The sequence below is a fragment of the Anas acuta genome, chromosome 5, assembly GCF_963932015.1.
Source record: "Anas acuta chromosome 5, bAnaAcu1.1, whole genome shotgun sequence".
Classification (NCBI taxonomy): domain Eukaryota; kingdom Metazoa; phylum Chordata; class Aves; order Anseriformes; family Anatidae; genus Anas; species Anas acuta.
This window is the reverse complement of record NC_088983.1, coordinates 63,334,679-63,358,685: the sequence shown is the minus strand read 5'-3', so window position 1 is coordinate 63,358,685 and position 24,007 is coordinate 63,334,679. Positions and strand designations below refer to the sequence as shown.

The 24,007-nt window shown below is 35.2% G+C and overlaps 1 protein-coding gene across 18 annotated transcripts in view; it reads left to right on the top strand.

Annotated features, from left to right (window-relative positions):
* Positions 1-6: 6 nt before the first annotated feature.
* Positions 7-24,007, top strand: part of IRAG1 (inositol 1,4,5-triphosphate receptor associated 1) — a 103,761-nt gene continuing 79,760 nt past the window's right edge. For 15 of the 18 annotated variants that reach the window (XM_068685324.1, XM_068685331.1, XM_068685335.1 and 12 more), the window contains exons 1-4: positions 7-137; positions 1,043-1,091; positions 7,998-8,104; positions 8,323-8,439. The gene's annotated coding sequence lies outside the window, so the exon portion shown is untranslated. The remainder of the gene's footprint in view (positions 138-1,042; positions 1,092-7,997; positions 8,105-8,322; positions 8,440-24,007) is intronic. The other 3 variants (XM_068685319.1, XM_068685329.1, XM_068685316.1) reach the window with 2 other exon arrangements.

Sequence of the window (24,007 nt, the reverse complement as noted above, 5' to 3'; positions counted from 1 at the left end):
GGAGGGGGGGAGGCGGCCCGGCTCCGCCCCCCGAGCCAATCGCCGCCAAGAACCAGCCGCGGGGACCGCCTCGCGCCCGCGCCCCGGGAGGCGGGAAGGCGCCGGGCTGAGGCTGCGCGCGCGGCCGCGGTGCTGAGGTAACGGCGGTCTCGCGGGCGCCGCCCGCCGCGTTTTTAAAACGCTTAAAGGCTTCCAACTGGGCGTATTAAAACGTGTGGGTTTCTCCTGTCTTGGTGGAAAAACAATCACTCATTTCTGAAGTTGTACCAAGGAAAAAAAAAAAAAAAAGACTAAATAAGACTAAAATTTTACTTTAAAACCACTATAATACTTTTACTTTAAAACCACTACAATAGTATGTAGTATAGTATTAAATTAACTTGCAGTGCCAGTTGCTCTCTGCAACAGAATTAGTATTTTTAATTACTTAACATTTTGAATTTGAACTTTTATTTGTGCACTAATTATTCTGAACTGAATTGCCTGGTCCAGTAAAGTGTAACCACTGTGTCTCCTTGAGCTCCATATATATCATAAATACCTTCTGTAGAGAAATGTCAGCATGTGACAAGAAAGTGGAGTGACACCAAAATTAATAGAAAAAAATAAAGCGTGTGCTTAAAAAATGGTGGTTTTCATTAAAAAAGATGCCAAAAACATTATACAGAGCAAGGTGATGATAGAGACATTAAGCCTTCTTTCTGATTTATAAGCCATTTTTTTCGCAAAAACTGTTACTTAGATCCGATAATGAATGTTGAAGCAATTTGGACTGAAAAAAGACTCAGACAGTATGTTCCCAAGGTGTTTTTTCATCAGTTTCCGTGGTTTCCATAGTTTTCCTCATAGAAAAAAAGCAAGCTAGCTTACATGAAAGATTTTATAGAATAATGCCTTAAGAATGTTAAACCAAAGTTAGAAGAAAAAGATTATTCTTGCTTTTTGAGCATAAACCTGACAAGACATTTTGTTTAAAACTTTATTACTGCTACAGTGTATGTATAGCAAACTCTACTGACTTTCTCCTCTTTGCACTTGAAAGCAGGCACTCCTTCTCTCCAGATACACAGAAAGCAATAAATCACTACCAGGTATGTAGAACCTATCTAATGTATAAAAGATTGTATGAGCTGAAAGAGCATAACATTTTCATGTTTTTTTTTCCACACTAAGTTCTTAAAAACATTTCAAGAAAAGTGACTATTTCTCTTGCTCTCCTGTGTTTTTATTTTATTAAAACCAATTATAAAAATTTAAATTAATGCTTTTAAACTTGGATTGTTATATCAAAAATATTGATATAAATAATAAACCTATAGCAAATTGAAGTTGTACTTGTAATGTGGTATAACAATATAGACCACGGAAAAGATATAAAAAAATCACTACTACATGTAATTTTAAACCTTTTTCAGGAATGTAAAATGAGCTCAACTAAGCTACCTTAACAACAGAATAAAAAGGCCTTCACCTACCTGATTATTAATCTTTAGAAACTGATTGCTATTTGTATTTGAGGTGCATGCACTTCAGCTTTCATTTAGAAAAGGTGAGTGGTCAGGGCATGGTAGCTCTAACAGTACAATTTGTTTACTTTGTTAGATAAAATCTCCCACCCCCCTTCTATTCATTCATTCATTTATTTATTTATTTATTGCATTCTGGGGGAAAGGAGTAAAAATGGGAATGGTTTTAGAAATCTTCAGAGTATAAGTAGTATGAATTGTTGTCCCAATAGTCATTTGCAACCTTTCCATTCAGAGCTATAGAAAACAGAACTGATACTATACTGCATTTTATAAAGTTCAGGGAGCAGTGACGGCCAATTATTCCCTCAAGGAGAGGAGCCAAAAACTGAGCATGACAAGGGCCAGCAGGGCCAAGGCTTTGGTAACTGATACCCACCCGTGTTCCTGAGCATAGCAGACATGAGATAAGTCTATAATGATGGGGCACATCTGAGGTCAATGTGGTCACCCATCAGTGAGGCAGAATCACATACAGCAACAGCAGACGAGATCTAAATACTGTTAGTTACTTAGTAGATTCTTCTTGAAAAGGTAAGCCCTCACCTGATGCTTTTATACAAAGGTCTAGATCAGTAATAGCTATAGCTAGGCAAATGCATAGCCGTGACTGACACACAAAGCAGTTCAGTCAGTTCAGAAAAAACTTCTGCCTTATCACTCAAGTGAAAGTGTAGGTCCTGGGCTGAGTTTAAACAGGGCCCCTGGGCCCTGTAGGTGGGGGTATGGTAGGATGTACCAGCTAAGGCCGGTCAGGATCATTAGAGCTTATTAATGCACTTTTGGGCCTTCTGGTGGGTCTGTTTGTCTGTCTGTGTCTATGTGTTGAAGAAAAGGTAAGTGGGTTTAGTAAAATTCTGTTTTTGTTCTTGATTATTTGATTTTTCTCTCTCTTTTTTTTTTTTTTATATATATATAGAAAATATTAACAACTGCGTTGATAAGCATTTCAGGTTTTTCTTTTTAGGTAGTCTGATAAAATGTTAGCTGTGTTCTAGAAGTGACTGAATTAACTGTAATCTTAAACTTTTCTGTAGTGAGGAGTTAAAAATTCTGTCATAGTAGTAGGAAAAGTATTTCTATAGTAACTAGAGCAAGCTGTATTCAATGTACTTTGAACAATATTATAGGTATTGTTTTGTGACTAGTCTTCTTACCTTTTAACAAAATGTTAAGAACTGTAGATGTTAGGCAGTGTAGAGCTGTAAGAACAGATGGAGTTTATTTATATTTGTGTATATTTATATTAACATTTTATTGAAGGTGTAATGTTTTTACAACCTTTGACAAGTCTTGCATGTTTCTCGACAATTGTTTTCTCATATGCTGTAAGAAGTAATAACTTTTTTTTTCTCAGATTTTTCTGCATAATTTCTTTTTTAATAGAATTAGATCTAATTGAGTTAGTTATTCACTAGAGTGAAAAGAAGTAGCTTGTGCATAAAAGTCATAAGGTGTGTCTGTGATAACTTGAGTTTTGCAAGCAAATTACATATTCAAAGATGAGAAGAGAATGATTTTGTATCTAAGGTATAAAATTCTGCAACACTTACATTTTATGCTGAACTGTACTACTAAATTCTTCCTAATCTCTCTTTGTCAATTTTAGGTTTGGTAGGCTTTAGTAGCTGTCTTGTTTCTGTTAACAGCACATTTTTTTTGAATTCCCAGTACCAGAAATGTTAACAGCAGAGTAAATAACTTGAGTTTTAGCTTCCATCATCACTCTCTAGCATGAAAACTTCTGTCTTCTGAAGACCTGAAAAGGAGGAATAGCTTCACAAAAACATGTTCAACAGCAGACGTGTTCTAAATATTCTAGTGTATCCTGTAAGGCTTAAAAGCTACTTCCTCACAGACTCTTAACCAGCACTAGTGTACTGAGTAGTATAGAGTTTTAGAGATTCCTTTATCTGCTTTATTATGAAAGTACATCTCTGAGTTGATTACCTGAAGGTTGGCTGTATTTTGCTTGAGTTGCGTGAACTTTGATGCGTTTGTATTTGGGAATATTGTGGAACTGATGCTACAGCTGTATTTCTATCCACTAGCATTCTTCCTGTGGGGTTTAGGGAAGAATTTCTGTTTATTTTTCCATGGAACTTATTCTGATCCTAGTTTGCTTCCATAGGGTGATTCTTAGCAACAAGTGCTTCTGTGAAGTAGTCCTTTAAAATTTTTATTGCAGTTAACAGTCTTTGCACTGATAATTTATGTATTGATAGATTTATTGTATTCCATCCATATTGCATTTAGATGTTGTTTAGCAAGTTTAAAAGTGTTTTTGTTTTGTTTTGAGAAATGTACAGTCTCGGTTCTGCTTTGCTTCACAGAATTATTCTTAAAAGCTGTAGAGAGGCAGCTGTAGGTTGCAGGAGGTAACATTTTATGGGAAACAAATGATGCCATAAAAATTAGCAGTAAAAATATAATTCTATGAAGTTATTTTTCATCATTAAAATACCCTAAGTTGCTAAATACAATACTGCTCATGAAATGTTTTGTGAGTGCGGTATCATTACTGCCACCTTCAGGCAATAAAAAGAATGATTCATTTTCAGTCACTTCTGTCCATAGAGGGAGTTGTGCTTATACTGTACAGTGAAGTTTGGTATTTTTCCAAATCGTTGTCTTGCATTTTTATTTTGGCCTTCTTTTCTTCCCATTTATTCTTATTGTAGTATGTTGAAAATAAGCATATTTATTCTGGGAAGCTGTTATTGATAAATGTCTAATTGTTAAATGATAAATTGAAATTGAATGCTAAACATCTCCTATACAAAGACGTATCTAGCAAAGAGATCTTTTCCCTTTGGTGAAGACTTGTTTTCAGGAGTTATGCAGCAGCATTACAGATTTAAAATGTATGTCAACAATTAGGAGGGCATGTGTGGGTTATTCTAAAGACTGTAGAGCTATCAGGTGAAATTGCAGAGCTGAAATTTCAACTATTCCTTTAGTATATGTTATTTGCTAGAAAGGATTATTTTCTTTTAAGATCTTTATCAGATTTATACCTAGAGATATATTTTTTTCCCCTAACTTACATACTTATGATGAACTCCAGGAGTTTTGGCATTGTGTATATAATATTTCTTTTTTAACACCTCATTTTACAAAAACTTACACTTGAACAGGATAAAGGTTTTTTCTTTTTTTTTCTTTTTTTTCTTTTTTTTCTTTTTTCTTTTTTTTCTTTTTTTCTTTTTTTTTTCTTTTTTTTTCTTTTTTTTTCTTTTTTTTAGAAAAAAAAAAAAGGAAAGAAAGAAGTGGAGATAGAGACTTTATACTTGGCCAAAGCTTTCTTCTGGGAGAATTCCTGAGGTTTGATGTAATGTTCTTTCAAATGAAGTTGCTAAACACATAGATCAAACTTACCGAACATCTTAACAGAGCAATTAGTAGCAAACCCAGCATGAGGCATTGACATCCAGCATCTTCATCATCTTCTACTGTTTTAAAATACTTTTTTTTTTTTTTTTTTTTTAAAAAAAAAAAAAAAGAATGCTTTTTGAAGGGCTGGGGGAAGCTCATGGGGAGAGTGGAATTTCCATATCAATTCTAGTGGGATAATTTTTAAGCTTTTTTTTCCCACAAGCCAACCTCTCCTTATATGAGGGAATGCTATTTTTGTACTGGAAGTCAAAGGTAAAGCAAGACTACAGAATAGATACAGAAAGCCATGTATTCTGCTCCTATCATTGTACTTGAAAAATGCTGTAGTAGCAGTGGTGGTACTGCATCTTATTTAAAATATTTTTCCTTGCTTTTTGTCACTATTAAAGCAGATATTTTCTTTCTGAAATCTGTGTATGCTCTCTAAAAAACATTTTTTAACAGAGAGTTTAAGGAAGGGAAAATGCATTATACAAGCAAGTACTTGAGTATAGAAGTCAGTTCCAAAAATAACAATGAACACTTGTGCTGAAATTCTCAGGAAGGATGAAGCCTGAGAATCAGCCTGAAGATGAAGAAAGCTTTTGGGAATATGTCAACAAACCTTACTGCTTCCTGTGGGTGGCTGGTTGTTTTTAATGTACTTTTCATTAACTTGTTTTATAATATAAACTACATATTGACTTCTATACATAGAAATTAAATACGAAAAGTAATTTATTTTCTTGTTTCTAACGTCCATAGTCTCTTCTCTGGTTATTTACTTTTCTTCCGTGTCCCTTCTCTGTCTTCTACAGAACCACGTTAATTCTTGATTTACCTATTTTTTTTTATGTGCTTAGTGGCAATCTTAAAACAGTGGGCTGACTTTTTTTTACGTAGACCTCTATCCTGCTAAATGAAATCAGAAAATCCATTTAGTTTTCTGTGACTACCAATACCCCCAATCTAGTTTAAAAAAATAAAATTTAGAACTTATTTTGTGTTTTGTGTGCTGCAAGAAACTTTCAGAAAACTTGTTTCTAATGAGCGTGAAAACATCAAGAGTAAAATGCCAAGTCTTCATGAGATATGTCACAATCTGTGACAGATGTCATTGTCTGTCACAAATGTTGCAGAAACTCAATATTATTTATCTTTTATATCATTTTCTTAGAAGAAAAATAAAAATGACTGTGACCATTGTCAGCCTGTCCTATATTTCATATGTGTTGATTTAAGGCACTACAAGGAGTGACAAGATTTTACTGTTTCCAAAACGTTTTGAGTTTCTGCCTGTATAATGTTCTGAACATCTAAATTTTTTAGATATAAATAGGAGTCCCAAGCTTGGAAGTCTTGGTCCTCTATTGTTTTTTGTTTGTTTGTTTGTTTTTTGAAGTATATGTACATGCACAGAAATATTATCCTTCTGTTCCTAATGCACGCATCTTCTATTTAATATGTAGCATTTTATAATATAGCATATAATATATATTTAAAATATTGAACTGTGAGCAACCTAGCTCTTCAGTCTATACAAATTCATAAACTTATATTCATGCATTTTCCTCTAACAGAAATACTGTTAGAAGACATAGCTGTAAGTTGAACAGTAATTACTCCTAATCACAGCATTAGTTGTCCAAATTTTGAGACTTTATTGAAGTTTACTTTGTTCTCAGTGTACTTTCATAATTATACCCACCTGGCACACATATGAATCTAATATTTCATTAACATCTTTCATGCTTTTTAAATGCAAGTCAGTAATTCTTGCTGGGTACAACAACTTTATGCTGTAGGCAAAAAAAAGAACAAACAAACCTTTTTACAGGCAAAAGATAACAGGATTAATCTTTTTCTACTCGAAGGTAGAAACTATTATTCTGCTGCAACTAATTACTAACTGTGAAGCTCAGAAAAAAATTCTGTTTTTTAATTTATCCCAAGATGCAAAAAGGACTTAAAACTTTAATGCCAATTACTATGCTAACCTAACATTCATCTTTATATTAATAATTAAAAAATTGTTATCCTCTAATTATGAAAAGGTATAAATCAGGCTACTTTAAAGCTCTGTTGTAACAGTGCGATGTGTGGCTAGCTATCAATTTACTTATGAAATGTCTGTTCTGTGTTTCTGTCTTGTGCTTCATGTGTTTATTTCCACATTTTTCTTGGAAGGCCAGGGACATTTTGTTCGGTTATTTGAGAAGTAATGTGGATGGATGCCACACTTGTAGAAGACTGTTTTCATACCTCTATCAACATGTAATTCAAGTTTACAATTAACTTGATGCATGCAAGTAGAGCCATATGTTTTTAACTTAACTAGGCATGTACTTAACTAGTTTCTTACATTAAGGCCTCAGATCAGAAGAGAACCAGTGACAGTTACCAGCTGGAAGCAAATCCTATTTTGAAATGCAATATATTTCAGTGCATTGCTCTGAGGTGCTTTCTTGCTCAAATTCTGAAGGTGTACAGTAAGTGGGTAATGGTGTGTAAGCAGCAATTATTGTCTCTGTAAAAAGTAGTTTAATTGAACAAGTACTTGTGAACTGTAACTTTCCAGATGTAGGTCAGAGCATCTAGAAAAGAAAAATAATATACTGTTGTATGTTATTTCAGGTGTTCCTTTCCTCCTTTTCAATGTACCTTTTTAGGTAGCCGTTTTCTGATACATCAGGCTAGTTATACAGGGAGATACTGGACTTAATATTCTCAGCCTGAGTTGTTAATGGAGTCTAGGCTATAGTTCACAGGAGTAACAAGCTAGAAGGCTAGAAATACTGTATCACAACGTGCCTGGAAACTGTTGGTTTTGCATGTTAATAGAACAGTAGGTATCATTCTCCAGGTAAGACTGACTAGTGTGGGGAGTCAAACTGGCCTCTCTGAGAAAGCTGGCTGTGGCTGTCTGCCTAGAGCTCAGATCTGATTTCACTTGCCAAAGAGCAGTAATAGTACTGCTAGTGTCACTTAGTCCTTTGCTGCTGAAGCTGCTGTCCATGATGCAGCATATTTATAAATATAACTGTTTTCATCTGCAAGCTCAGCCTGGGGTGTAACGTTAAGTTGTGTTCTTTCCAGCTAGTACATCATTGCCACTAATAAAGCTGCTGGTGGAATTTAATCAAGAATTCTGTTGATTCGGGAGCCAGTAAAGAAATTCCCAGAACTATGTTGCTTCTGCAAGGGTGAGTAAAAGTTTGTTTATATCAGTCAAGTGAGTATGCACATATACAGATCAGATTATTTAAAGAGAGGAAGGCTCTGCTTTCACAAGTTACTCCTCCTAATTATTATCTCATTGGCACATTATTTTGCAATTTGAAAGATTGCATGGTAACTCGTAACATGCTGAAAATGCACATTTCATAAGGTAAACGCTTTTAACCACTTGAATATTGTTCAGGTGTAAATCCTTCATGTTAACTGAACGTGACACTACTCAACAAGATATGTGAATGGTGGAGGTGAAATTGGCAGATACAGCACGTGACAGCTGTGTGAATGAAGTCTGAAAAAACAGGCGTGTATGCCTCCAACATTCTCACTTTTTTAGTCTTTTATATTTGTGATATAGAAAGAACCCCTTTTTTATCAGTGGGAAGGGTTGTTGTTTACTAATTTAAAAAAAAATATATGCTATTTAGCTGTGACGTGTTGCATGGAGGCTGTACACAAAAAATATTCTGATACTCATCTGGATTTAACTGTAGTGATAGTAAATATTCTCCTCTCATAATCACCAGTTTCATTGTTGAACTTTTGCTGCTGAAACTTTTCAGAAAATTTAGTCTGAATTTCACTTCCTGGCATTTAATGCTGTTATGTCCTGTTCAACAGTACATAGGAAAGATGTTTTTACCTTTCTCTAAGGTAATGTGTATAAATTGTGTCTCAGGCATGTAGGTGGAGTCTATTTGGCTGTTAGTAAACAGTTGTGGTTTCACAAAAGGCTTTGTGACCGTCACAAGAGATGTGAAAAACTTGAAAACTCTGAATTCACCTGCAAGTAGATGTCTCCTCTGCAGATATTTTTCCTAATAGATCTTAACCCTAAGTTAAAAATACCTGTGTTACTTTTCCTCAGAAAAGGTCAATCAAAGTGATTTGTAATAAGCTGTTTTTACTCATTAACTAGGGAACACAATTAGATCAGTAGGATCTGTTTATTCCTACACTGTTTCAATGGTCATTAAAGACAAACAAACAAAAACTCAAGCACAAATTTAGCAATGGTATGTCTAAAATAGAATGCTTCTGCAGAGGTCTTTAAAGATTAGACACTAATGTAAGCACTGGAGAAAAGAATCAATTTGCCTAGAAAGTAGACCAAAGTCTTTAAGTAGACCAAAAATTTTAAAAGGAAAACTTTGATTTCCTTCTGTAAAACTTTATATCAAATGAAGGAATTCAATTCTCATACAGCTAAGAAACTTTAGTAGCCATAAAGTTTATAAGTGTTCAGAGAAGTTGTCCTTTTTTTTTTTCCCCAAAAATATGTCTTACCTTTTTTTTTTAAAAAAAAAAAAAAAGTGTTTTTGGTTTTGCCTTCCTAAGTAGAACCTGCCAAGAGTTAGTGACAATTGCACAATAATAGTTTATTTATTGAGGACTGTAGGTTCACCAAGTTCTTCTCCCTTTCACTTGTACCATTCTGTATATGTAAAACTATAGCTCATGCAGCTGGAAGTGAATGGCTACCAATTCTTCTGATCACTCTGATCTATGTGTGGGAGATTTCTCTATGATATCCTCTTTTAATCTTCTTCTCCAAGTGACCCATGCGGACTATTGTTAGATCTTTTTATATGCTTTGGATAGGGTTGTTTCAGAGCATTGACGAATGCTGTAAAGCATCCTAAATTGTTATGACGTGGAGGACAGCAGACCTACTTTGTCCTTAAATATATATACTTTTTCCAAACCTGCCTCTTAAAGGTATTGATCCCTTTTGTCCATTACTGTAAACATGGAGATTCAGCCTACTATACTTCTTTGAACGTTAAAGAAAAAGAGCATTTTTCAATTAAATTTCCTTTCTTCATGTGCAGGAAAAGTATTAATGCACACAATATAGCCTCACGATTTTTGTGTGTAGATAATCAAGCAGTGTGAATATCGACAGAGGGCAGTATTGAGGTATAAATAGAAGTGCTTTATATATATATTAAAAAAAAAAGAAAAAAGTATTGTCTTTGTTATTCCAGTTCTCCTTCATAGAATCACAGAATCTCTTACAATGAGAGGTATCTCTGAAGGTCATCTGTTTGATCATTATCTCAGGAAGCCAAATTCGAAGTTAGACATAATTGATTGTATCTATGGTGATTTCTCTACATTGTTAGTTATTCTATAACAGCCTGCAGTCAGGTTAGTTTTCCCTCAGAACTGCTATTACATCCAGGTGTGAGACTGAATGCAAAACAAGACCAGTGCTTGTGTAGTTATTTTTTCTGAATATAAAAGGAAAAAAAAAAACCTTAGCCATTTTTGCTTACAAGGCCAGAAAATAGTTAGCTGAACTTCTATGTCCTTGTCAACTTTATTAATAAAACTGTTTTGTAACTGTAGAAAGTTTAGAGTTAGGATTGTCTATGTTAAGGCAGTTGTCCTGTCTATGACTTTCCAACTCTAGCAGAAGCCTTTAATAAATTGACCAGACTGCAAATATTGTTTGCAGTACCCTTGAGAGGTGTGTTGTTTAATAACAAAAGATCTCCTATTCCTCTAATTTACATGGGGCTTACTAAAGTATTAAGTTATCTACTGTGCTAAAGTTAATTTTGGTGTTGGAAGTAGTTATTGTGAGGGTATGAGAGGCTCAGCTTTAATTAAGCAATGCTGTTTGCAGCCTTCTGTGTGTTTCAGAAGACTAAAATTTAGATTACTTTTTATAAATAAAGAATGAAACAAAGAAGTGTTCTTATACAGGTACTGAATGACTGCTGGTCTGTAATTGTGTTTTCAATTTAGATGGAATCAAACTTTCAAAACTGTAACTCTAATAACCTCTTAGTTCATACTAAGCAGTCATTTATATTGCAGTTAAGAGGCATATAAAGACATTTTGTAGGATTAAGAAACTTACCAATATGCCATCATACTTAGTTTTGTTACTTAATGCTGTATTTCATCTAGCTGTTTCGAATTTTCATTGTAAATTTGGTAAATTAGCATAGCCAAACATCATTTACAGGGTGTTGAGAAATAAACGTGTGGTTCATGTTAGTCATAAATGCAACTTGCATGATGGAACTTCTGGAAAAACAGCTATTCTCTACCCTATTAACATAAGCAATGGGGTTCAGTTAAATCAGCAGTTTAGATTCCTGGCAACTATCCAAACAAATTAGTTGAAACTAGCTCAGAAAAATGCATCACATGAGCCACAAGCATTTTGAGTGTTGCTGTGTATGTATCCTTCAAGAGAAAATAGCAGTTGATGTGGAATTGAACAAAATCTAGGAAGTGCTGCAGGGGCCTTAAGTGAATACAGACGAGGCCAGCATTGCTCTGTTATCAGTACCCAGCAGAGCCTGGGTATGGTATGTCTTTGATTGTGATCAGAACTCTGGCTGGGATTATACGATTGTTTAGAAGCTATGCTGCTTCCAGGCCTGCGCAGCTTGGGTGGACCCACTTTGCGTATCAGCACTGTTTCCATGAGCCTCTGGTTCCTGGAGCAGCATGAGACTGCTCTTTGTGCTACTGTTAGAATTATCCAATTAGTGTAAAAGTTGGAGATGGATCCAAAGAAGTAGTCAATATATCTGTCATGGACAAGGAGTGTTTTCCTTTGGTGCATGGGAAAGTTTGTCATGTAATAATTATGTGAAGTGAGAAAATGTACTCAAGCTAGTACATTATATTAAAATTAACAATGTTTATAAAATTTAGAAATATCCTTGATTTAAAATATTTTAAGTCTTAGTTTTTCTCATCTTCAGATATTTTTTTTCCTGATTTCAATAATCAAAGTTTTATCTTAAAAGTACAGATGAGAAATACTAGCTGTAGAATACAAGTAGCCTTAAACATCTGTGAAGGTAGCATGACAGTTGAGTGTGGTTGGAAGATGATGACCTGGAGGCAAGAAATAACATGTATGGGTTTTTAAATGTTGTATGGTATAGGAGACTTGGAGCCATGCAAGGTATAGAGAAGGAAAAATCAGCTTGGGAAAGCTGTTAATGATGAAAGCTGGCTATTCTGTGTCCCAACTGTGAGCGTGTAATACCTGGGCCTCTGGCAATGCAAAATTCACAACTTGACAGTTTCAGCAGTGTTGATGTGGGAAAGGCCCCTACTGTACACTTCTCTCTCTCCTGCAGTAAGTATAGCTCAAAAGGGAGATGAGGGGCAATGACGAAGAATTGACCAAATCCTAACAATGTGAATGGCCTTTAAATTCATACTCTGAAGTCCCAAGGTATGGCAGTGAACACCCCAGTAAGCAGCAGCACATTCATTACTCCTGATGACAGTCCTTCTTGCAGTGAGTGTTGTTGGTAGAAAGGAATGCAAGGTCATTCATTGTATCGCCCAGTAACAGGAAGGAGCTGAGATACATGAAATTATGTGGGAAAGCAGGCAAACTACACTTGTTACACTGCAAAAGGAACATACCTCTAATGCTTTTAGAGTGGGTGTTTAAATCTACAAGGAAAACAAGTAATGATTTTAGCTATGACCTGAGATCAAAGTTATTTCTAATCAACTAGACTGAAGCATGTAACACTGTAGATCCTCTATATAACATCCTGTGTTTTGGGGTTCCCCCTCCTTAGCTCTAGTTTGTTGCTTTCAAATGGCTGCCAAGCAATTTTGTACTGACATATAAAAATTTTGTCTTGTGCACTTTTTCAAAAAAAAAAAAAAAAAGTGTCTGGCTTTACATGACAAGCTTTACTTCAGTCTTCATAGTAAATTATTGTGGCTACTTTGTGATCTTTTCTGTTAGCTTAATATTATAAAGCTTCATTGTGACTCTTTTGATGTATCTATGTTCTGTGATGACTGATTGGACTCTTTTCAGTTTATATTATGTTACTGTTCTAATGGGAAGAGTGAACAGAAAAGGATATTGGTTTATTTTTAGCTTTCCTCCTTTGGACTGTGGCTTGTGACAATTTTCTATAAAATTACTCATATGTTGCCCTAGCAGTTTTTAAAGAAGAGTTAAGCTGTTCATTATACAGAGGAGGTTGACATCCAAGGTGCTGCTTTTGTTTTGACAACTTGACTTTTGTTCCAAAAAAATGATTTAAAATAATCAGTGGGATTTACCAACAAGGATGTTCAAATAATTTTTTTTACTGTGGGATACAGTAGAATGGACTTCAAATCTTTCCTTTCCCCAAATTTATTTTAAAAGGATATGGGGGGGGGGTTCTTACAAGCATTTGTATAGGCACTTGTAAACATACGTTTCTTGGATTCCTGGAATTGGAAGCAACTGTGTATGTTATGTCTTCTTAAATCTCTGTAGTTAATTATCTAAAACTTTATAAAAGCAAACAGATCAGATCAGTATATCTCAAAATAAAGGTTTTATTTAGGTACCCTGCTGCAGGTCTTTCTGGGGATAAAATTGGGAGGAATTTTCCATTTACTTTGGAAAGACTTTCACTGCTGGTAATGGTGGATTATCTATGGGGGTTTTTTAGCTTGTGGAATGTAGACAGAGCAACCATATAAAGGAATAAGGCAAGCCTTCTGCCTTTCTTTCTTTCTCTTAGGCGTTTGTCAATCTAATTATAATCTCATGTAACTTTTTCTAAAATACTTGAACAGCTATGGTTTCCGGAAGTGAGGTATGTCTGTTCGGTTCCGCAAAGTGCCAGCATTAATGGGATTCTGAGGCTTTAAGGCTTTTAAATTCAACTAAATTCTAAACCAGTATCTATACTCACAGATATATCATAGAATATCTTCTTAAATTTTTTTGCAACATTTCAAGTAAACATGGAGACTTGGTACTGAGCAGATGGTAGAGCACTGAAGAATAATTGATGAGCCACTATTATTTAAGTAATCTATTTTTAAAGTTGTGTTCTCTTACTTATTCCTGTGATAACTTAAATATATATATATATAGTTATGTTTTAAATCTGTAATTCTATGCAATTATGTAGTGGTTAAATGTCTGTATGCATGACTAGAGTAGTGGGGAGAAGCTACTTTGCTCTGGGGTGGAGAAAAAAAAAAAAGCAACTTTGCTTTTATGGACTAATGATAGCCAAATCACTTCAGATGTTTTTTCCGACATTTTTTCAAGTCTGTTTGGAGACTCAGAACACCAATTCAAGGATACTGTAATGCTTGTGCTTGTGTCTTGACTTGGCAGTTTAAAACCATAAACATTGAACAGCCAATGCTAACCCTGTTTACTTGTGAAGATGATAGGACAGTGCACAACTGATGTGGGAATACACAAGCCTGCTAACTTAGTATGTATATGCTGCTAACACAGTGCTTTCTGTACCATTGGTGTTGTGCGTAATACCAGTACAACTCAAGCAATATGTGTGATGGGAAGGATCACTATTTTGGAGGCACCATTAGGAATTCAAGATGTTTTGTGGTCTGAGTGAGAAAATGGCTTACACAGAGTTAAATGCAATGTATTGTAGGGCTACTTACTGCGGATCTGAAGACCTAAGTACATACATGTACTAAGCTGTGTGCTGCGTGAGCAGCATCCATGATGTCTAAGCTATGACTGCAAAAATAGTAAGGTTTTTATTAGTGTATTAACAAACCTTTGTAAACTTAGTAGAGTTGTTCCATACAATGTTTATATGCACAGCTACAAACATATGAGCAGTGTACTTGTTTGAAAAGTACAAGCCTCCTACTGAGCAAATGAAAGGCACATGGAAATGGATGAAATCCTATGCCGAATGTTTAAACATTGCACCTTCTTGTTATACTTAGTAAATTCTCAGTAGTTTGTTAAACCCGTTTGCTAAATGCAAAACTTCTTTCATGAAGGTGGCTTAAGTCAGTACTTAAAGGGTGGGAAGTAACTGGCAGCTGCTTCTATGGGTGGGAAGCTGGAGCCAGTAACATTGAATATACAAAGTAGTGGCATTTGTATTGTTTGTCTCTACTGTGTTTATGTCCTCCAGCTCTGAGGAATGAGACAGACTGTGGTTTAAGAACTAGTGCTTTGCTTTCCGGATGCAGAAGGGAGCAGTGAAGCAGTAGCACATAATTGCTTTTCTGAGGATGGATGGGAGGGTCAGTCTGTTTTTCTGTGGGAAGGCAGAAGAAATCCTGTATCATATGAGTGCTGGGATGAGTCTTCTGGTGGGCATGTGTAGGGCTTTCGTGGAGGCATGGTATTCCTGAATTTGTTCTTGGTTTGGGAGACTCGTTCTCTTTGGTGTTATTATTCTGTGGTGGTCAAATGTGTTTGGGAAGCTGAGGGCCTGAAGTCAAGATTCTTAGGTCTAGAAATTTAGGTCTGGCCTAAGGTGGAATCTTCCACACCCACTTTGTTTTAAAGGGTTCACATGGAGGAAGTAACAAGAAAATAATTGAATGTAAATGTTATGTATGTCCCTGTGCTGGATTATACCATAAGTGTTGGGGGGGGAATAGGACTGTGGGTTGTGGGTTTTTGTTCTCCTGCAATGAACCTTAAGAACTTAATTTCAGTCCAGGTATGAAGCACTTGTGGAAGGTTGGGTGGAATGGCATAGCCTCAGCGTGTTCTGATTGTGCCATTTCTATTCATAAGAATATTAAGTGCTATTGAGGAAATGGCTGTTAATGCATGTGCTGCCGTGTATTTGACAAAATACCATGGGACTTGCCTGCTGACATCTGTGTCCATATTTTTTTATTTGCCTAAAGTTTCTGGGTAATGATCTAGGAAAAAGTACACATAGGAGGGATATTGTATGGCCAGTAAATTTTAAGGACCGAATATTGTGAACACTTTATTATTTGGTGAAAATTAAGTGAATATTTATATCTCCTCCTTTGGGGTGTGTGTGCAATTTTATTTGGCTATGGAAGTAGATTGCTTCCTCACTTTTATTTTTAAATGTTAGCTTATCTGTCTCTGAGTTATATAGTTAAGCAGGTATGAAGTGCTCAGTACAAGCACAGAATTTTATTAAACTTCAGACTGGCCAGATATTTTCTTCATAGTAAAACCCCATCTTTGTTTGCCAAGGTTAATAATAACCTGTATTTAGGAGGGGAAGCTTGCAGTTGGCTTTGAAGGGTATCACTATCTGTTCATCAATCAGCTCTTTTTAAAATTTTTCTCCTTATGTCATCCTGAATATAAAGAAGGAGCTGGTATGTTGAATAGATTTACTCTAGAGCTGTTAGCCTTCAGAGAATTATTAGCAATTGCAGATCTCAGAGTGCTCAAAGAGTAGAATAGTGGAGTGGTTATGGATTCAGCTCTGGTGGAGACGCTATATTGCTCTAGAATGATCAATTGGTGGTCGTTGGAGGCTGCACAGGACACTGAAGGCAACTCTGGGGATCTGTGAATACCAGCTGAAATGTAAAGAAGCATCTTTAGGACTTCTGCCTCCTTGTTCCTATCATAACTTACCTCTGAAGGAACTGCTCCAAGTCACTGCTGCCTCATCCAATGTCTATAGAAACGTGTGGAGCTTTTTTCTTTCTTGTCTTTGTCTCATCTGTGTATATCCTTTGTATGTTCCTCATTTTGTAATTTTCAGTCATGAGCATGGAAGTGAGAGCTGATCTTTTGAATTTCTACATGCCTGTGAAGAAAGTGAAAATATTAATATTTTCTAAAAAGACAAATATTGAGAACTAGATTGTTCTCACTTCTGTATGTTGTGTAGGAAATTGAGTAATAACAGAAGCAGAGAGAAGTTCAAAATACCAGCATGGCTACTGAAGTTGGCTACATTCTCTGTAGGGAAAAAGTCTGGAATTTTCATTGGGGGATCATAATTGGCAGACAATGATTTTAATGAGACTGAACACTCAGATACCTTGCAGTATAGAAGTTATGATAGCTGCAGGCAGTGGGTATGGATGAAGAAGAGATGCTCGGATGGGAGGCTATTTATGACAATAGCAATTTGATACACTTAAATGAAATACATAGAAAAGTGAATCATGAAACTACAGTAAAATTATCAAGATTATAGCTGTTCAAGTACCAAATGATACACAGACCATCAGTTTACTTAATTATAATCATCTGTGATTTCTTTATCCGATATGGCTTAGCTGCTGTGATAATCAAATAAGAAGTAATAATTTACAGAATAGCAATTAAGTTGCAAGTTTAGTCATCTAGCTGTGTTATATTGGTTGGCTTCTTCCTTTTGCTGAGTATTCAGAAGTGGTGTAATTCTTAATGCTTTTAAAATCTATTTGAGAACATTGCATAAAAATCAAAATCCAAGGTTTTGACTTTTGTTATGACAATTTTTAGATTTTTTCATGTGAAATTCAATGTCTTAGAATTATCACTAAGTTTCAGGCAAGTAAGCATTTGTAAATGGAGCCTGCCATGATGGGATAAAGTGAATATATTTTAGTCTCCGAATGTTTAGCTATCTTTCCTGCTGCTACTGCCCTTCTCCTTTTACTCCCCCTTGCGTAGTGTTCCTGTCATTACCACTTCCCAGGATACTAGTAAACAAGCCATAAAAGCATTTCCTAAGCATGCTGCAATTGATTTCATTTGGGTTTTGATGTTGAAACTCAGAGAAGAAAAAGAACCACAAGAATTCAACATTCTTCTAATAGCACAGTGCTCCAGAGCATCAGATGTTTAAGTAATCCTACTGTAGTTAAGTTTCTCTTCATGAGATGGTTCTTTTCTGGGAAACTTTTTTTGGTTTGTTTTTTTAGCCTGCATTTGAACTACAAAATTTGTAGCACATTCAAGCCTAACTTATTATAAGTGAAAGTAAAACAGCAGTGTATTTGTCTGTGCAGAACCAGAAGAGCAAGGCGGAAATTATAGTTGAATAGGATTTTAGAAATCGGGTACTGTTAGTTTACAGCCAAGATTTTATTTTTTTTTTTTTTAATTTGGATAGTTTTTGTTGTATTGCAGAGTAATATAGTTATGAACAGGAAATATCAAATGATGCATTTTTTTATAGCAATACAGTTTTATAATGTGTAAAACATTATAAATTTAAAACATAAATTATGCAAAAATGGGAGTGATGGCAATGCTAATCACTGTTACAGCCAGTTTATAGCTGTAAAACTACTTTTACACTTGTATTTTAATTGTCTTGTCGTACATATACAAGCAGATATGTCATGTTATGATTTTTCTGCAGGAAGTAAGCTGTTTGATAGATAGTAACCATCTTGAGTATCTAAGAGGGAAAATTTAATCTGCTGTTTAGCTAGTCTTTGAGAGGAGAAAATGAGTCATCATAACTAAGGCAGGGGAAGAAAGGATAAATAAAAGCTGCCTTCAATAGCTAATAATAATTACAAAAAGTAACTTGCTGGTCTTATGATCTGGCTGTTCAGAGTAATATTTCTCATAGCAACATTTCTTGGTAAACTCATGGCAATGAGTGTCAAAATATTTAAAGGAATGTCTGCATTCCCTTTTAAATAACAAGTATTTTGTCAGGCCCTGGTTTTTGGTGAACTGTGAGTACAGCTTTGAACAGGACAGGAATTTGGATGTAGCCACTTGAGGCTTTATCCAGCTCCTACTAAAAACAGTGTCAGAATTTGTGCTGATATCACCATGTGCATATGACCTCAGAAGTAGGCATTTTCTCACAGTGATAATGCTTGCTTTCCTTTTCCCTGTAAAGATGGAGTAGTTTTACTTCCATGTGAAAAGGTACAGCATGCAATGAATTGTAAGCACTGCTATTTTTGTCTTCAGTTTCAGCTGCAGTAGGCCTATACCTAGTAGACATACCCGTATGTCTCTATATATTCCTGGCATGAATTGGCATCAGTTTCATTCAAATGTAGGATTAGTAAATATGCAAATACTAGGTAAAAATTTTAACTCCCCCCCCCATATTTTTTTTTATTCCCTTAGTTTTGTAGGCTATGTAAGGCAGTGTTTCATACTGAAAGCTGGTTATTTATTTTCAAAGGGCAGTGTCAGAAACAAAAAATTTTATGAAGACATACTTGCCCTTCTCTGTACTTACTATTTTGGCATATAAGATAATCATAAAGATGTTTTTGATTAAAGACAGTTGTTAGGACAGCTATATATGAGACAAATACTCTGGTCTGAACTTTAAGATAAATGGCTTTTCATTCTCATCAGTTTTGCTCCTTTTTAAGAAAAAGGGAAAAGCTATGCAGGCTTGTTCTTCACTTACATTCAGGAGAAAAAATATGTGCATCTATTTAAAATTTTGTTACTTTTTTAAACTTTTTATAATAAGAGCATATTTTAAGTATGGATGAGCTGAGAGAGACTGCACTCCCAGTTCTGAGGAGTGCTGCAAAAATGCATTGGAACTAGTCTTTGCACAAATGGTGCAAGTGCTTCAAGCAGCTTAGCTGTGGCTTCCTGAGGATGGAAAGAATTAGTTTTCCACAATATCTGATAAAGGTCAAAGTCCTTTACAAAACAACATGAGGAATGAACAGTTGTTCAACAGGTAGAACATTAACTAAATGTTTTTTTAAAGATCATTTTAACTACTGCATATGTGAGTTTTGATATTGAAAATTATAGGAACTGATTTTAACGTTTTTGTTTTTGTTTTTTTAGACAAGTATTGTCATGCATTAACTCCCTACTCATTTGTGTCAATGTCTGATACCAAACTTTTGTTTAACAAGCAGCACCTTAGTCTGCAATATAGTTTAACTGTTGAGCGTTTTCTGTATTCTAGAAGAAATTGATTGCAATAGACCATTATTTATTGTTGGTCAAAATCTAGCTTACCCTTTCGCAGGCTCAACAGGAATGTAACAGAAATACTGCTGTCAGCATTATTACCTAGCACATCCTCAGCTGTTCATAAATAAACCTTCCACAAGTGGATTACCAGGTAAATTAGATATACTTAGGGCTGTAGCTGTAATAAATTCAAATGGTACCTGCAATAGAAGGGGCAGTAGTTGTTTAATTGATCTCATTGAAGTCCTAATAGCTTGAGAAAGAAAACAACTTCATAAATAAATTGAGAAGTGACTAATGTGCCAGGATGTTGTAAAGTATTCATCAAGCTTAAGTAATTTGAAAATCTATTTAAAGCCTTTTTTTTTATATACAACTGTATGAATAAAAGAAAAATTTCTTTCAATAGGAGTACTTTTTCCTGTCTTAGTATAAACACATTGGTGATTCTTAACTATATAATGTAATCACATGCAAAGCCTAAATTAGTGTGAAACCTGCTTTTTTTTTTTTTTTTTTTTCAGGTGACAAATGCTAGAACAATTTCCCCTTGGACATGTTTTTTTCAAGCATAAGCATGTAAAATAGTTGTCATACATAATGCATACTACTGATATCAGTTGTATGCCCCCGGAACCTTCAAACAAAACCCGTGAAAGAATTCAAAGCTTGTAAAATTAGGCCCTCAGTTAGGAAGTGATTTTTGTGTGTGTTTAAAGCCTTGTAAACAGAAGTTAACTAGTACAAACTTGTGTTTGTGTGTGTTGTATGGTATATATCGGTGACCTGACTTTAATAAAAAAATTACTGTTAAAGGATGTTCTTCTGGAGTCATGCTCTCACCTGTTGTCAAACGTACACTTAGTTTTTTTGATTAGTTACTATTATGTCTAGTTAAAAGAAAGCAGTGTTTAATTATCTGTGAGTTTTCAAAAATCTGTCACTGTCTTTTAGGGCACTTTCTGGGCCTCTACAAATGCTGCTGTCAATCTTTCCCAGCCCTGTCTGGCCTTGGGAACTTTTCCAAGCAATTGTATCTAAGGTTTGTAAGAAATAAATGGGATATGTGACTTAATGCTCTTTTTTTTTTTCTTTATTCCAAAACAGAAGCTCCAGTAATCATGTCTTAGTCTTCCAAAATATTTTAGCCTTGTATAAATCTCTCAGCTTTCAGCTGAAGAGGATTTATTCAGCTGATGTTCACAACTTCTAAAAGAAAGTCTTTATTTAGGCATCTTGTACAAGGAATAAATACTTAAATAATTGCTTGTATTACTTTTAGATCTTTGTCCTCTGAAACATGAATAAACTTGGAAAGTAAAATCAATAGAATGCAGTAGCACTTAACGGAGAAAAGACTGATAGGTCTCTTATGTTCTCAGTACATGTTTTTTTGATATGATGCTTGCAGTTGTTGAATAGAACTCTTTATATCAGTTTTTTCAGCTTCACTTGAGTAAAAGACAGCTTGCAATACAAAACTATATCTGACCAGCTATTTGTTTCACACTGTAAACAAAGAGCATTTTTATTAGCACCTGTATATTTCAGGTGGAATTTTCAAAGCACTTACTGCTATAAGACTGTGCCTACTTTGAAAAAAGACCTCTAGCATCAATTGATACCAGAATTTCTCATAGTGGTGTGTGTTTGTTTTTGTTTTTTGTTTTTTTTTTTTAGTTAAACATGAGTCATATACTCTTGAGGAGAAAGTTATGCCTTGGAAGAGGACATGTGAAGTATGGTTAATTAGTACAGTAACATTGTAGCTGGCCCATCCCTTAGGGTATTTTAATGTGGTGCCTATCTGTGGATACATCTTCACTTTACATTATGTATGATGTGACATACAGAATGTAAAGTGAAAGGCCAGGTCAGTGAGTCAGTATTGCGGACTTGATGATCTTTGTATCTGGCTCATGATCCCTCAGGATACACGTCTATAAAACCATCTGGTATGGTCAGAAAGATTTAAAAACTGGATAGGAAGGCTAAGGAGCATGTTGTGGCAAATTAGAACTCAGACTCGGAGCATTTGCCATGTGTTATCTGCTGAAGTAATGAAGCATGTGTTTGCCTGCAGCTAAACCAATTAAAACAAATTTTATACCATGTGAAGTAAAAATACATTGCTTAAACCTCAGTTAAATATAGCTTATACTTGGTCATTTGTTAAACTGTAATTAGACTAGTATATAATCATTTCCTCTGTCAGCTGTGGCTTTAGGAGTAGCTTAAAATATGAGAAGTGACGAACTGTTTTTACTAAACATATCCCAATATTCTCATAACTTGGAAGGTTAAATTTTTGAACCAATTCTGAGACAACTTTGTCATTCACCTAATATAATTGTTGTTTGCTTTCCTTTTTTTGTTACTTGCTACTTCCAAGTATCGTATTTCGGGTTTAAAATTATGTTAATTTATCTGTTGCTGCTTTTATAGCCCAAAAAGGGTGTCAGACTTGCTGAGAAATGCAAGTACTACAAGGAGGTAATGAACCAGTGACTTCTCAAAGACAGCTGTACCTTTGATCTGCTTGGTTTTGGCAGTGCTCACTGCTGAACAACACACGGAAACAGGCAAATATGTCAGTTTCAATGGGCACTTAGAAGCAATGGTTGTTGGTAGTTGCGGCTTTGTAGCTCTCACCAAGGTGAGACTTTAGATGAATGTTGCAGCATTAGAAGACTGTTTTATCCCCTGTGAACTAGTGCTAGAAGTTCATGAATGTTTATGTTCCTCCTCCTGAGAACCTGTTTCTTCCCCCTTCCCCTTGAAACAGAAAACATTTGCATCTTTACTTTACTGTTCAGATCAAATTTATTGAAAACATACTCACCTCTGACAACACAGAACTGGCTTTCTCCTTAATCATATGGATGCTACCTGCAATCATTGCATCGCTCTTGTGGTCCTTCCTTTTTATCCATTACTTTTCTTCTGAATTACAATATCATCAATATACTTCTGTATTTTATCATGGGTTTGAGAGAACCTCCATAAAAGTTAGCTTTAATCAGGTTTAAAATGTGACTTTGGTCAGTGATTTAGACAACTAACAGTTTTCACTGACCTTTTCCTGGTCTTTGAAATGCAGAAGAAAATTGATGTTTCCTAAACTGGGAAAGGAAGTGTATACCCATGTCTTGTTAATAGTTCAACGGTGGGTTAAAAGTTATTTGTCAATCACATTCTTTGTGTATGCTGCAAGGGCTACAGTGTAGATTCTGTAACTACATTTAATTGAATCACAATACTTTGTGCATAAGCAATGTGGTCTCATCTAATAAACTCATGTTTAATATGAGAAGTTCTATATTAACTGCAGTGTACGCTGTATTATACATATTAATAGTCTCTAAGAAGATATATTGAAGACCCACGTTCTCCATTGGACTTCACAAATATGTTGCCACTTTTTAGTTTCATTTGGTTGATCTGTATGTGTTAACTGCAACCCCTTCATTGTCAGACTGGTGCTGTTGATTTTCCATGTTAAGAGCTGCCTGCAGAACAACTGGCAGTAACTTTCAGAACATCAGAGATTTTGTGAAGAAATACAAGCAATGGGATCAAATAAATTATATTGAAAAGAAAAAAGTCTTAAGGTATTCTCAAAGCTAAAAAGTAGCCTTGTAAAAGTGTGATAGGAATCCTTCAACTTTCATCTGTTTTTCCTTGCTGGGCATTGTCCGTTCAGATATCCCCCAGCCATTTCAAGCAGTCTTAGATTGAATGGGAGGAGTATGAGTTATTTGTTCTAAATCTATAGAAAAAGCTGCTCTGCTTAATGATTGCTAATGAAAATCTTTACATCCTTGCCTCCTTCAGAGGCTAAAAGGACATCTCTCAGCAAAAGCTGCTAGCAACTTATTTTGTTTCTCTTGGCACCCTGTAGTTTGTCCATTTTGGGGACAGGGGATGTTGTGTGTGCATGTATATCTGTTTTCTTTTGCTATGAACTTGAAAACACTACAAGAAGTTTTTGATTTATCTTTTTTTCCCAATCCTGTATCTCAAGTTTCAGCACAGTGACTATTTGGTAGGAGTTGAGACAGTAGTGATAGAGCATGTAATCAAACGTGAAAAGTACTTTTGCTTTATTGGCAAGGTAAATTTTGAGAAGAAAAATAAAGTAACTGTGTGAGTAATCGTGGATAGACTGTTACAGAGCTGAGTTTTATCTGTGACTATGTAAGAAATATTGCTACTGTTTCTGTATGTGGTTGCA